The following is a 12,996-nucleotide window of genomic DNA, read 5'->3' as shown; positions in this document are numbered from 1 at the left end:
TGCGACGAGCAGAGCAAGTCTTATTGTCTTGTGAATAAATAATTTTCGTAACACTTCGATACTTCTCACTATTTTTTAAAGTGACGTAGCATTGTATTTCCTTGGTTTCCACCGTCTACGTGAAGTGAACCGATGCCGACTTAGGAAGGTACACACAGTCAACAAAGAGAAGAACATCGAGGGCGACTAAAGGATTAATACTGTGGCAGAAGGACTAATTCTACGTCTAAGGTGAGAACTCTGATTAAATCAACAGTGACGTAGAATTCAAAAATGTAATTAATCGAAATGGTAAATTATATTACAGGCATATTTCACGCAGCACTGAATTTGTCCGCATTCAAGCTGGTCAATACAGCCCGTAAAAAAACAAACGCCTTTCAAAAATTCTGAAGTTACAATTCCATGTCCACAATTTTCCCTCTTTACAAAAAACCAAGAAATTTAATTTTTTTATTTATTTCGCCTCAACATCGTGGAGGGAATGTGCACCATGAACACATTATCCTTCCCTGGACATTATGCTTTTGCTGATTGTCAGTATTAGTCTAACATGATAGACAGTTAGTCTATTGGTTTTCTTGTGTACGAAGAAGACTTTTTGCAATAAATCACCAGTTCATTTTTTACTTGAATTTCATTTAAAGAATTTAGTGTTCCTTTCATTTGATTTGCATTATTAATTGTTTTTAAAATACAGTTATTAAGTAATTTTATACAAATTGTTCACCCTAGGACCTCATGTAAGGGCCAAATTTCAAGTAGCATATTTCCATTGTATTATGTATATCAAAACTGTATCTAAAGGGATTTGTCAGAGTCTAAATAGTCTCCGACTCTGGTAACGATTTCTAATTTCACATACATGTGGTACTGCAAGACTAACGCCTTGAACTGTTCCCATAACCAAAACTACAGAGGACTGAAGTCGAGGGAACAGGGGACCAAGGTGTGCCCCCTCCGCCCCAACCATTCCAAAAGACATGAAGTGTCAGCATCCGATATTCACACACATTGCAGATGAAATGTGACATAATGCATAAACCACATCGGTAGTCTTTACTGATGTGGTACCTCCTCCGACAAGGTAAGCAAAATGTTAACAAGAAGTTGACGATAATGAGCTCCATTAAATGTTTGGAGTAGGATGTATGGCCCTAGTAACTTATCACGAAGAATGTCTATCCATTAGTTGACGGAGAAATGAGGTTGATGTACTCTTTGTACAGCAGCATATGGGTTTTCATAAGCCCACACGTGCTGAGTATGGAAGTTCACAGCACGACCCTTTGTGAACCGCACAGGATCAGAGAAATAAATTCTTCGTCGAAAACAGTGGACCTGCAGCACGCTTCTGTATGGGCCAATGACACAACTATGATTGGCTATCGTGGTCCTCTGGCATTAGTGCCTGGATGTGTTGAAGGTGTTACGGATACAGCAATAGCTCAAGCAGTACCAGCCGGACAACAGGATGACTTATGCCTTCTGTTGGTGTCAATCGCCAAATCCCCACACTGCTGTTGCACGTCTTTCGTCCAGCAAATCTGGTATGTCCTCCTGCATCTTAGGTGTGTGAACTGACTCATGCCGTCCACTACTCGTCTTTTGGAAGCTAGAAAATCCGTGTCCTTAAGAAGCAGAAAACTTTGGGTCAACAACTTATCGCATGGTACTCTGCAACGTGGGTATTTTTCTGCGTAGTGGGAACGTGCTTACGGGCTATTTCCAATTGCTAACCCATAGCAGATAATTATATCCGTCATGTCACTTTAGGAGTAGTACGCTTCCATTGTTAACAAGCAGAAGAGAAATGGAAAATTTACCAACCCATTCGTGCACAGTGCATTACAAATATCACAGTGACAGTAAACATTGCGATATGACTTACAGGGACTAGATGTTTGTCTGTGAACACATGTAATATAGAATAACGTGATGCAATTCTGAAATGTACTTAAATGCCATACTCCGAATAAATAAATGCGATACATACCCATAGTTGCAGGCAATTTACTACAAAATAACACACACTAACAACGCTAAAACTATAGTACATGCAACACAACTGCCTGTAGATTACCCAGTGCTCAGACTTGTGTACACTGGAGTACGTCAATACGGAAAGACACGTACAGTAGTGAACGCTATTGACGGATCATGGGTTGGGGTTCGGTTGTTTGGGGAAGGAGAGCTGACAGTGAGGTCATCGGTCTCATCGGTTTAGGGAAGAACGGGGAAGAAAGTCCGCCGTGCCCTTTCAAAGGAACCATCCCGGCATTTGCCTGGAGTGATTTAGGGAAACCACGGAAAACCTAAATCAGAATGGATGGACGCAGGATTGAACCGTCGTCCTCCCGAATGCGAGTCCAGTGTGCAAGCCACTGCGTCACCTCGCTCGGTTCACGGATCATGGGGGCAGCACCTGTGGCCATACATCACTTGTTTATTTAATATCTACCTTGCGTGTCAGGCGGACATATTCATACCCGAACGTCTTCAGCCACTATGGACAAGTGTAGAGATCTCACAAAGTATGCATTTCCAGACCCACGTTCAAGGTATTTTTTTTCTTGTTCTTGTGGTTGGTATCACCTATCAAAATATTTGCCACTATTTCTCCAATATCCTGTGTAGGTATTCCACCCAAAAGTCTTCAGGCGCATTTGCTCTGGTGTTCCGACAGATATTTTCGATTTCGTGTTTGGAATGTGTAGGTGGAGTCAGTCGAAATTAATACTGTTCATTACGCCTGTCATGATGTGCCACTGTCGCCGCAAAGCGTCGGTTTGTTCCCCGTTAAAAAAAAATAATTTATTTTCAAAGCGGAATTTCACGTACCCATTCGGATGGACGGGCCACAAACTAGTCTACAACGTCATTCGCTTCATCCATTTGTATTAACAGGAGCGGGAAAACTCTAAGAATAACCGATACTCTAACAGCGACAACAAGGCCCTGGCCCAAATTGATAGCTACCGCCACTCTCCGTTTTCCAGTTTTCCTGCTAATACGTATCGCTAAAACGAATACCAAGCTGGACTAATCTCGGGCCGCTCTAACGAATGAGAATGTAAAATTCCGCTTCAAACAGCATTTCGCGTGTAACGGAAACAAACCGAAGCTTTCCGTCGACGTGATGACCAGTACACGTTTGGACTGACTGCATCTACACATTTAAAATATCTACTGAAAAACCAGAAGAAATGTGCCTGAAGACTTTTAAGAGAGACATCCGGTACATTTATACACTGAAGTAGCAAAAGTCACGGACCACGTCGTAGCATCGTGTCGGACCTCGTTTCACCCAGTACAGAGCATCATCTCCGTGTGGCGTGTACTCAAAAAGTCGATAGAAGTCCCTTGCAGAAATATTGCACGCTGCCTCTGTAGCCACACATAGTTACGAAACACTGCCTCACCTGTAATAGAACACAGGCAGATGCAGCTCAAGTGCGTTCTGGGTACTGATACTCTAATAGAGGTGGTGATATCTGGCATAAAAGCTGAAACCTTACTGCCTGCAGCCTCCTGTAACAAATCGTCCCGTGTGCTGGATTTTTCCACGTGTAGAACATTCGCACTTACCTTGCTCAGAGATCCGTCCTGTTCCGCACCATTCTGTCGCGAGAGTTCCCGCCACTCATTGTCGTTAAGTGGATTATGTTGTGGATCAGCGGGTTCGATTTTCTCCAACTGTGGTGGTCCCGCCAAGGCATTCCTATTCTGCTCACGGTCCCCTCATGAGCAGTCTCTGCTTTCGTGGTGTAACGATCTCTGGCAGCATGCATCCAAAGTGAAAGTTAAAAGAACATTTCGATGTATAATGTTCATTGCAACAAATAATTTATATGTATTTCTGTTAATTGTATTTCAAAAGGACATTTAAAAGATAATTATGAATTTTGCTATTATAAATGATTATTCAAAGACTGTTAAATACTATCTGTGGCGGAGGATGTGAAAACCGCTACAGAAGAAAGGATATGTTATCAAAAACGACAAAGACTGTACAAAAATTAGGTAAGATATAAATTGGCAATATATTGTAGTAGAATCGCTTGCCTTCTGCACAGACTGAATGGGAGAGGAACCCGTCACGTTGCATTAGGCTCTTACGTAGTCTTCATTTGTCATAAGTCGATGATCGACGCCATTTGTAGCTGGGATTGTAAACGGTGTGTAAAGATTTTAATTGTTTCTGCTAAAATATATTTATCTAGTAAAATCTGTTTGTCACAATTACTGCAAAGTTCGCACCGGACATTACCCATTTTAATTTAGAATTTCCAGCATTTTATTGGATATCGCTGGCAGTACGGAGCTGCACCGTGAGCGAGCATTCTGGAACAGCGGCAGATTATAATATACCATCGCAATAACGACCACATCCTAAAAAGGGTACAGGTAGAGGTGAACGAAAATAAAAACGTGTTTCTTTTCACAGCATTCCATAGGCAGAATACAAAGAGATAGTAGATTTTATCTTGTGCATTCACAGGTGGATACAAGCTGCAGCTCTTTTAAATTTTCATTCAAAAAGTGATAAATTCTGAACATAACGTGAAGTGTACTTAAAAGTGGATAATTCTTCAGGAGAGCTTAGAAATATAAAAAAGAATTCATAAAGTAAAGATAGTCTTATGCTTCAAAGCTAGTCGGGCTATATCCAGTAAACAAAAATCCAGTGCAACGTGAAAATCTTTGCTAAGTTCGATGGAAAATTATATTTTCATTCTTGTACAAACAGCTGTAGTCCTTGAATAAAAATAAAACTTGAACATTATTTTGGGAACATTCAAAGAAGTTCGTTTTTATTAATCTCCAATAGAATATTTCATATGTAAAGTAATAATCATAGATGAAAAATTTATTGCAACGTTTGAAACCTCCCTTTAGAAAAATTTATGAATGATTGTGCTGATAATCTCCTTTACGTTATTTGATTTTCAAACAGCTGAGCAAAACTCAACGTACTCAGGCATTTCTCTTTACTTACTCTGATCATCACTAAACGGACTCACAATATTTTAGCGCAACGCAATCTGACTTATATAATCCCCACAAAAGAATGGCCCCGACTAACAATAACCTATACCTTTCACGAATCACTAACCTCATAAAAATCTTCCTTACTCGAACTACTGCAATATAGCGAGCGCCAGTACTGCCAGCTACATAAAAGATTCTAACTATTGAAGGCACTAACTAGAAATCCAGTCCTACAAATTTACTCTGATGGACAAACGTCCTGATCATCCGCTCTCAAAACTCTGTCATCTCTCTCCCCACATCCAACACTGCTGGCGGCTCACCTCCAACTGCGCTAGCTAAGCGCTGTTCACATCCAACTGCCCAACACTACATTAGCGAATATTTCAACAATGCCAACCAGCCACAGACTGCACACAGCACAATCAGTGATTATCATACAGAGCGCTATGTGGCGTTACCAACATAAAAACCTAAACAGCCTACTTACACCTTTCATTTCTCATGTCCATCCATGTATATGTTAAGTTTAATCTCAACGGTTTCCCAATCAAATTAAACGCAGAAAACAAAGTTTAAAACCAAACGGTCAGCTCCCGAATAATTAAATAGACAGAAAGGCATTAAAGTGGTTTCTGATCCCACTGCTTCAAGGGTTTTGTGATTGCGTTCGCGTGTCTCTTCATTCCTGTACTGATTTGCCCTATTTTTTTTCTATTCCCCAGTTGTTCCCAAATCACCGCCACCCGTTATTGCTATCACCACTCAGCTGATTCCAGCCCCATAATCAAACTCACTACGACCGCCCGTTGTTGTCGCTACTACATCTACATTTATACTGCGCAAGCCACCCAACGGTGTGAGGCGGAGGGCACTTTACGTGCCACTCTCATTACCTCCCTTTTCTGTTCCAGTCGCGTATGGTTCGCAGGAAGAACGACTGCCGGAAAGCCTCCGTGCGCGATCGAATCTCTCTAATTTTACATTCGTGATCTCCTCGGGAGGTATAAGCGGGGGGAAGCAATATATTCGATACCTCATCCAGAAACGCACCCTCTCAAAACCTGGACAGCAAGCTACACAGTGATGCACAGCGCCTCTCTTGCAGAGTCTGCCACTTGAGTTTGCTAAACATCTCCGTAACGCTATCACCTGTGACGAAACGCGCCGCTCTTCTTCGGATCTTCTCTATCTCCTCCGTCAACCCAATCTGGTACGGATCCCACACTGATGAGCAATATTCAAATATAGGTCGAACGAGTGTTTTGTAAGCCACCTCCTTTGTTGATGGACTACATTTTCTAAGGACTCTCCCAATGAATCTCAACCTGGTGACCGCCTTACCAAAAATTAATTTTATATGATCATTCCACTTCAAATCGTTCCACACGCACACTCCCAGATATTTTACAGACAGAAATGCATAAAAATGGTTTTTCATGCCACTGCTTCCAGGGTTCTCGTGACCGCGTACGTGTGCCCCTTCATTCCTGTACTGATTTACCCTACGTTTTTCTATTCCCCAGTTGTTCCCAAAGGAACTAGGGTGGCCGCGTACGGTCAGTCACTCTGGTCTAGGTTTTCGACTGCGCCCGCAACTGGAATCGTGCGTTTGCGCACCGCGTGACTAGATCGTATACTTAGACACATACTCCCCCAAATCGTACTCGAACTCTTATTGCACCGCTTTAAATGCTTCCACATCATCCTTTCATTTTGCAAAACGATGAGGTATCAGTCCCCTATAACTTAGAACTACTTAAACCTAACTAACCAAATGACATCACACTAAAGCGCCTAGAACCTCATGGCCACACCGGCCGGCTGCATTTGGCAGCTGGGATGATGTGACACATGTGGGTTGGCATTATAGTCAGGCAAATACTGATCAGCTCTGCTGCTCCGAACGTATAAAATAAAAATTGATTAGCCTGTACCATGTGTTCGAGCAAACGGGCGGCGCTCGTAAATCCAGAATATTTAAGGAAGAGTATTACGATAGTGTTGTGTGGGCTCGTGCAGCCTCCGACTAGTAGGCTGAAAGGAATGTGTGTGAGTGAATTCCTAAAGTACCAAACTGCTGAGATCATCACTTACACTAACCCCAACTAAGAACAACACACAACCCATGCAAGAGGCAGGACTCGAACCTCCGGCAGTTAGGGCTCTCAATCCGTGACATGGCGCCTCAAACCTCGTGGCTACTCCGCCCGGCGCTGAAAGGAAAGCCTGCCGAAATTCCCTTACTGTCTCACAACGCCGCTATCTGGTCCTCATTGGCATGGCAGGTTCCCCTGCTAAGAAACAACGCACGAATTCAGTTGTGTGTGCTGGGCCACACTGGGGAAAGCACAAATTCGAACAGTTCCGACCAGGCATAGGGTGAATTCAGTTAACCGAGTTCAGGAACAACTCAAACTCACGTAGTGAAAGGAAATGCTTAAAACAGAAGCTTTGCTTTTCTCTCGCGAAGGTCTGTCCTCCGCCGCGAGAACCTCCCGCAACATTGCTTTCCCTGTAATCGCACTTATCCTCGCGTTCCGAGTCCCTCTTTGCACTTTATTCCCTGAGGCTCCAACTCCATCAGCCCCTATACATCTACATTTACATGGATACTCTGCAAATTATATTTAAGTGGCTGGCAGAGGGTTCATCGAACACCGCGCGACCGTTACGGTTGCAGGTTCGAATCCTGCCTCGGGCATGGATGTGTGCGATGTCCTTAGGTTAGTTAGGTTTAAGTAGTTCTAAGTTCTAGAGGACTGATGACCTCAGATGTTGAGTCCCATAGTGCTCAGAGCCATTTGAGCCATTTCGTCGAACAACCTTCACAATTCCCTATTATTCCAATCTCGTATAGAGCGCAGAAGAAACTAACATATATATCTTTCCATGCTAGGTCTGGTTTCCCTTATTTTATTTTGCTGGTCGTTTCTTCCTATGTTGGTCTCCGTCAGCAGAATGTTTTAGCATTCGGAGGAGAACGTTGGTGATTGAAATTTCGTAGGAAGCTTCCTCTGCAACGAAAAACGCTTTCGTTTTAATGATCTCCATCCCAAAGCCTCCAACATTTCAGTCACACTCTCTCCCCTATATCGTGATAATACACTTTTTCGATGCACCCCGTCAGTCCTATGTGGTAAAAATCCCACACCGCACAGCAGTATTCTAAAAGATAAAGGACAAGCATAGTGTAGGCAGTCTCCTTAGCAAATGTATTACACTTCCTAAGTCTCCTGCCAGTAAAATGCAGTCTTGGGTTAGCCTTCCCCAGAATATACTCTGTGTGTTACTTACAATTTAAGTTGTTCGTAATAATAATTCCTAGGTATTTACGGCCTTTAGATTTTTCTGATTTATCGTGTTACCGAAGTTTAACGGATTACGTTTAGCACTCATGTGGATTACCTCACACTTTCCGTTATTTAGGGTCGATTGCCAATTTTCGCACCATCCAGATACCTTTTCTAAATGGCTTTGCAATTTGTTTTGATCTTCTGATGACTTTATTAGCCGATAAACGACAGGGTCATCTGCAAACAATCAAAGACGGATGATCAGATTGTCTCCCAACTCGTTTATAGAGATAAGGAACAGCAAAGGACCCTGGAGAACGCCAGGAATCACTTCTGTTTTACTCGATGACTTGCACCTCCAAACTCTGATAGGAACCTAATTGGTATACACTCTGGACCAGAAGACTTGCCTTTATTAAGTAATTCATGTTGCTTCACTACTCCAAGGATATCTACTTCGACGTTACTCATTTTGGCACCTGATCTTGTTTCGAATTCTTGAATATTTACTTCGTGTTCCTTTGTGAAGGCATTTCGGATAACTGTGTTTAGTAGCTCTGTTTTGGCAGCACTGTCTTCGATAGTATCTCCATTGCTATTGCGCAGAGAAGGCATTGATTGTGTCTTGCTGCTAGCATACTTCACATACGAACAGAATCTGTCTGAATTTTCTGCCAGGTTTGGAGATAAAGTTTCGTTGTGAAAACTATTATAAGCATGTCGCATTGAAGTCAGCGCTAAATTTCGAGTCTCTTTAAAAGATCGCCAATGTTGGAGATTTTGTTTCCGTTTAAATTTGGCCTGTTTGTTTCGTTGTTTCTGCAACAGTGTTTTTACGCGTTTGGCGTACCAATGAGGATGAACTGCGTCGTTTGTTAATTTATTTGGTGTAAATCTCTGAATTGCCGCCGATACTATTTCTTTGCATTCAAGTCACATCTGGTCTGCAGTGACATTATTAATGTGGAAGGAGTGGAGGAAGATGTTATGTGAATTTTTATGTGCTTTTTTGAACAGGTATATATTTCGTTTATTTGTGGAGGACTTGGGGGTCTGGGTACGTTCAATAATACCAGTATACGTTTTAATCCTCGTTACTAGTTCAGGATTATTCCTTGTTAACAGGTAAAGCGCGGTTTTCACAACCTTTTACTATTCATGAAGTAACTGCTCGAAATAGTTGTCGGAGAAAGCGTTTAGCAAAATTTCGGATGATGTTTTATGCGTACCTCCGGAATTAAACATGTATTTTCACTAACATATCGAGGATAGATTAAAGGCACCACGAACTATATTTGTATGAGTCGGGTACGCGTTTGAAATTAAACTCAACTCGTCTTTGAACCTTTCAGCTACTGTATCATCTGAATTGGGAGGTCGGTAAAAGGATCCAGTTATTATTTGATTCCGGTTGCCAAGAATGTCCTCTGTGCATACTAATTCGCAGTAACTGTCTACTTCAATTTCTTGACAACCTGCTTTGAGGTGAGCCACACGTTTCTTCAAGTCACGAGCTACGTATCGTCCCCTCCGGACCAAACCTGCGTGTTGCTCACAGTAGCCGGCAGTCTGTTGCTTTATCGCCACCGCCTGCGGCCGAACTGGTGCTCGCTGTCTCTGAGACGTTAACTCCCGGCTCTCGGCAGCTCTTTGGAACAGGAACTCGGGCGCAGCAAAAGACAGAGTACGTATCGCGCTGATTCTCTGCTCTGCCTGACCCTTCGTGGCTTCCAAACGCCCGGCAGCCGCTCTCTCAGCTCGGGACAGTAGCTCTACGCGTTCACTTTGGGACAGCCACGAACGTCGCCATATCCCTGCTCTCCTGTTCTTCGAGCACTCTGTTTAGCGGCAACTGCTCGCTTTCAGCTTCACAGACGCTTCTCGACGACCCTCGACGTTTTCGCTAACTCGATCGCTATTTCATCCCGTAGCATCTTCTAAAGTCATTCGCTTTACTTTCCACGTTCCGTTCGAGCTTAAGATTCGCAGCTTCTAAGTCATCAAATAGCTTTTCATTCACTTTCCTCGGCTCATTAAATTTCTCTTCAGTCCCTTCGTGAGTTCACCAACCGGCACAGAGGTTGTTTGAGCATAGTGGAAAAAAAATTTGCATGCAGTTAATGCAATACTAAATCTAACCATAGTACATAACATCGTTAAATGAACCTGTATAATTAATCAATGGATTGTGAATTTGGCACATTAGTTCTACTCATTCCTCTCTCTGGGTACTTCGTTATCACTGTCTTTTTGTGCAGCATATAAAAATCAGGCTAATATTTCAAAGAAAGAAGCAGTTAAGAGCATCGAGTTGCAAGTCTGGCAGCTATTTGGTGCGTTCTGAAGTAGTTAGAGGACACACGATTTGAGTTTTCATGAAACACATTTATTCAAAAATAGCCACAAAGAATTATGGGTGGACATTCTGTAGATATACTTAAGTTGTGCCTGAACACGAAATAAACTAATCTGATCTGGCAAGAAGAAATTACATAGCGCAATTTAACTATGCATACGTGAGGGAAAAGAGAGGAAAGGGAACAGAAACATATGACTTCAGTTATCCAATCAAGCTTCACACGAAAACGACGAAATTCAGAGGAACATTACCTGCATTGCCTGCATGCACTAACATCAAAGGGGTTTACACCGATTGAAACATCTTGTTACAGCAAATACACCACCTGAGAATTCACGCAAGCATCATGGAAAGAAGTCACCTGAGTTGCACATCCAACTTTTTCAAACAGATGTGAGTGAAAATCGCTAAATGTATACAATCAATGAGAGTACACCACTGTAAGAACGAATAGATCATGAATCACACCGAATTCATAATAAAACCATCAAGGCGGAAGGCCCCAATGATTCGAGAAACATATGGCCCCCATTAAACAAAGGCAGCTGCTACACGTTCCCACAAAACACGGAAATGCAGTAACGCAAATATTCACCCATCACTTATCAGTTAAAATAACACGGACCAACTATTGAGATTCAGTAATAGAGCGCAACGCTCACAGAATAAAGACAACTCGAGATCACAGCAGAAAATAGAACATGCGATAAACTAAAATACATAAAAAGAAATATCGCACATACACGAAAACACAAATTCTGTCATATTCACAAAGCTTTAAAGCACATTAACTCAGGCTAACCATATCCCGTAGAGCGCATTGACACCACAATAGTAGAAAGGAACAAAGCAAACTCCGGACACTGACAAAATCATAGACTCAAGCATTGCCTATCAAGAGCAATATAAAGCAAGAAGTAATCGAAACACTTCATTCAGGCCAAGAGCTTTTCCGAACGGCTCCACGCATGAAGACCGCGTTTGAAGCTACGACCTATCTCATCACTGGCAGGAGAGGGCTCACTTAAGAGCACAGCTACATCCACCGAGTTCAGTCCGGAACCGCGCGACTGCTACGGTTGCAGGTTCGAATCCTGCCTCGGACATGGATGTGTGTGATGTCCTTAGGTTAGTTAGGTTTAAGTAGTTCTAAGTTCTTGGGGACCGATGACCTCAGATGTTACGTCCCATAGCGCTCAGAGCCATACATCCACCGACAGCCACCGCTCGGCTCGGAGCGCATGGAAAGCCCACACGGGAAACGGACAATACCAACTTGACAACCACGAAGCTGTCGAACAGCACCGATAGACCTCTTTGCCCACGTAAGAGGTACAAAATTGGTTATCCTGTGCTTCTAGCAGACGAAAAGCAGCTCAAGTACCAAACCCAAGACAAACCTGAAAAGACACATAAAAAGACCTGGTCCCACAAGGTAGGCTAATGGACGAACTTTATAAATATGGGGCTAGATTACACATGGAATATTAATGGATCACTTAAAGTACTGACATACTGATGCGCAGAACGAGTAGCTTGCACTTAACGTCAGATTATCACTGAAACTTCTCAGTCCTTCTGGGAGGGTTAGTAGAACCAACTGCAGACCAACAGAATCAAACAGGGCAACAGTCTTATCAAGCGACTCTACACAGACATTTCAACATATCATAAACACACTAATTATAATCCTTCATGCAGTGATTTTTGCGTTTTCTCCTGTGGAGTTACGGGGTACTTTTATTGATATGAGCGTCCACTGTCTACATCTATATCTCCATGGGTAGACTGAAAATCACACTTAAGTGCCTGGCAGAGGGTTTATCGAACCACCTTCACAATAATTCTCTATTATTCCAATCTCGAACAGCGTGGTGGAATAACTAACACGTATATCTGTCAGTGCGTGCTCTTATTTCCCTTATTTTATTATGATGATCGTTTCTCCCTATGTAGGTCAGCGTTAACAAAATATTTTCACGTTCGGAGAAGAAAGTTAATGACTGAAATTCCGTGAGAAGATTCCGCCGCAACGAAAAACGCCTTCGTTTTGATGACGTTCTCCCCTAACTGTGTATCATGCAGTGACACTCTCTCCCCTATTCCATATTAATACAAAACGAGCAGCGCTTGTTTGAAGTTTCTCGATGTACTCCGTTAATTCCATCTGGTAACAATCCCACACCGCGCAGCAGTACTTCGAAAGGAGACGGACAAGCACAGTGTAGCTAGACTCATCAGTAGATCTGTTACATATTCTAACTGTTCCGCCAAAAAAACGCAGTCTTTGGTTTGTCTTCCCCGCATCATTTTCTCTCTCTTCTTTCCACTTAAGTAGTTCGTAACTGT

This window comes from Schistocerca gregaria, unplaced genomic scaffold (genome assembly GCF_023897955.1).
Source record: "Schistocerca gregaria isolate iqSchGreg1 unplaced genomic scaffold, iqSchGreg1.2 ptg000077l, whole genome shotgun sequence".
Lineage (NCBI taxonomy): Eukaryota > Metazoa > Arthropoda > Insecta > Orthoptera > Acrididae > Schistocerca > Schistocerca gregaria.
Note: the sequence above shows the minus strand (reverse complement) of the source record.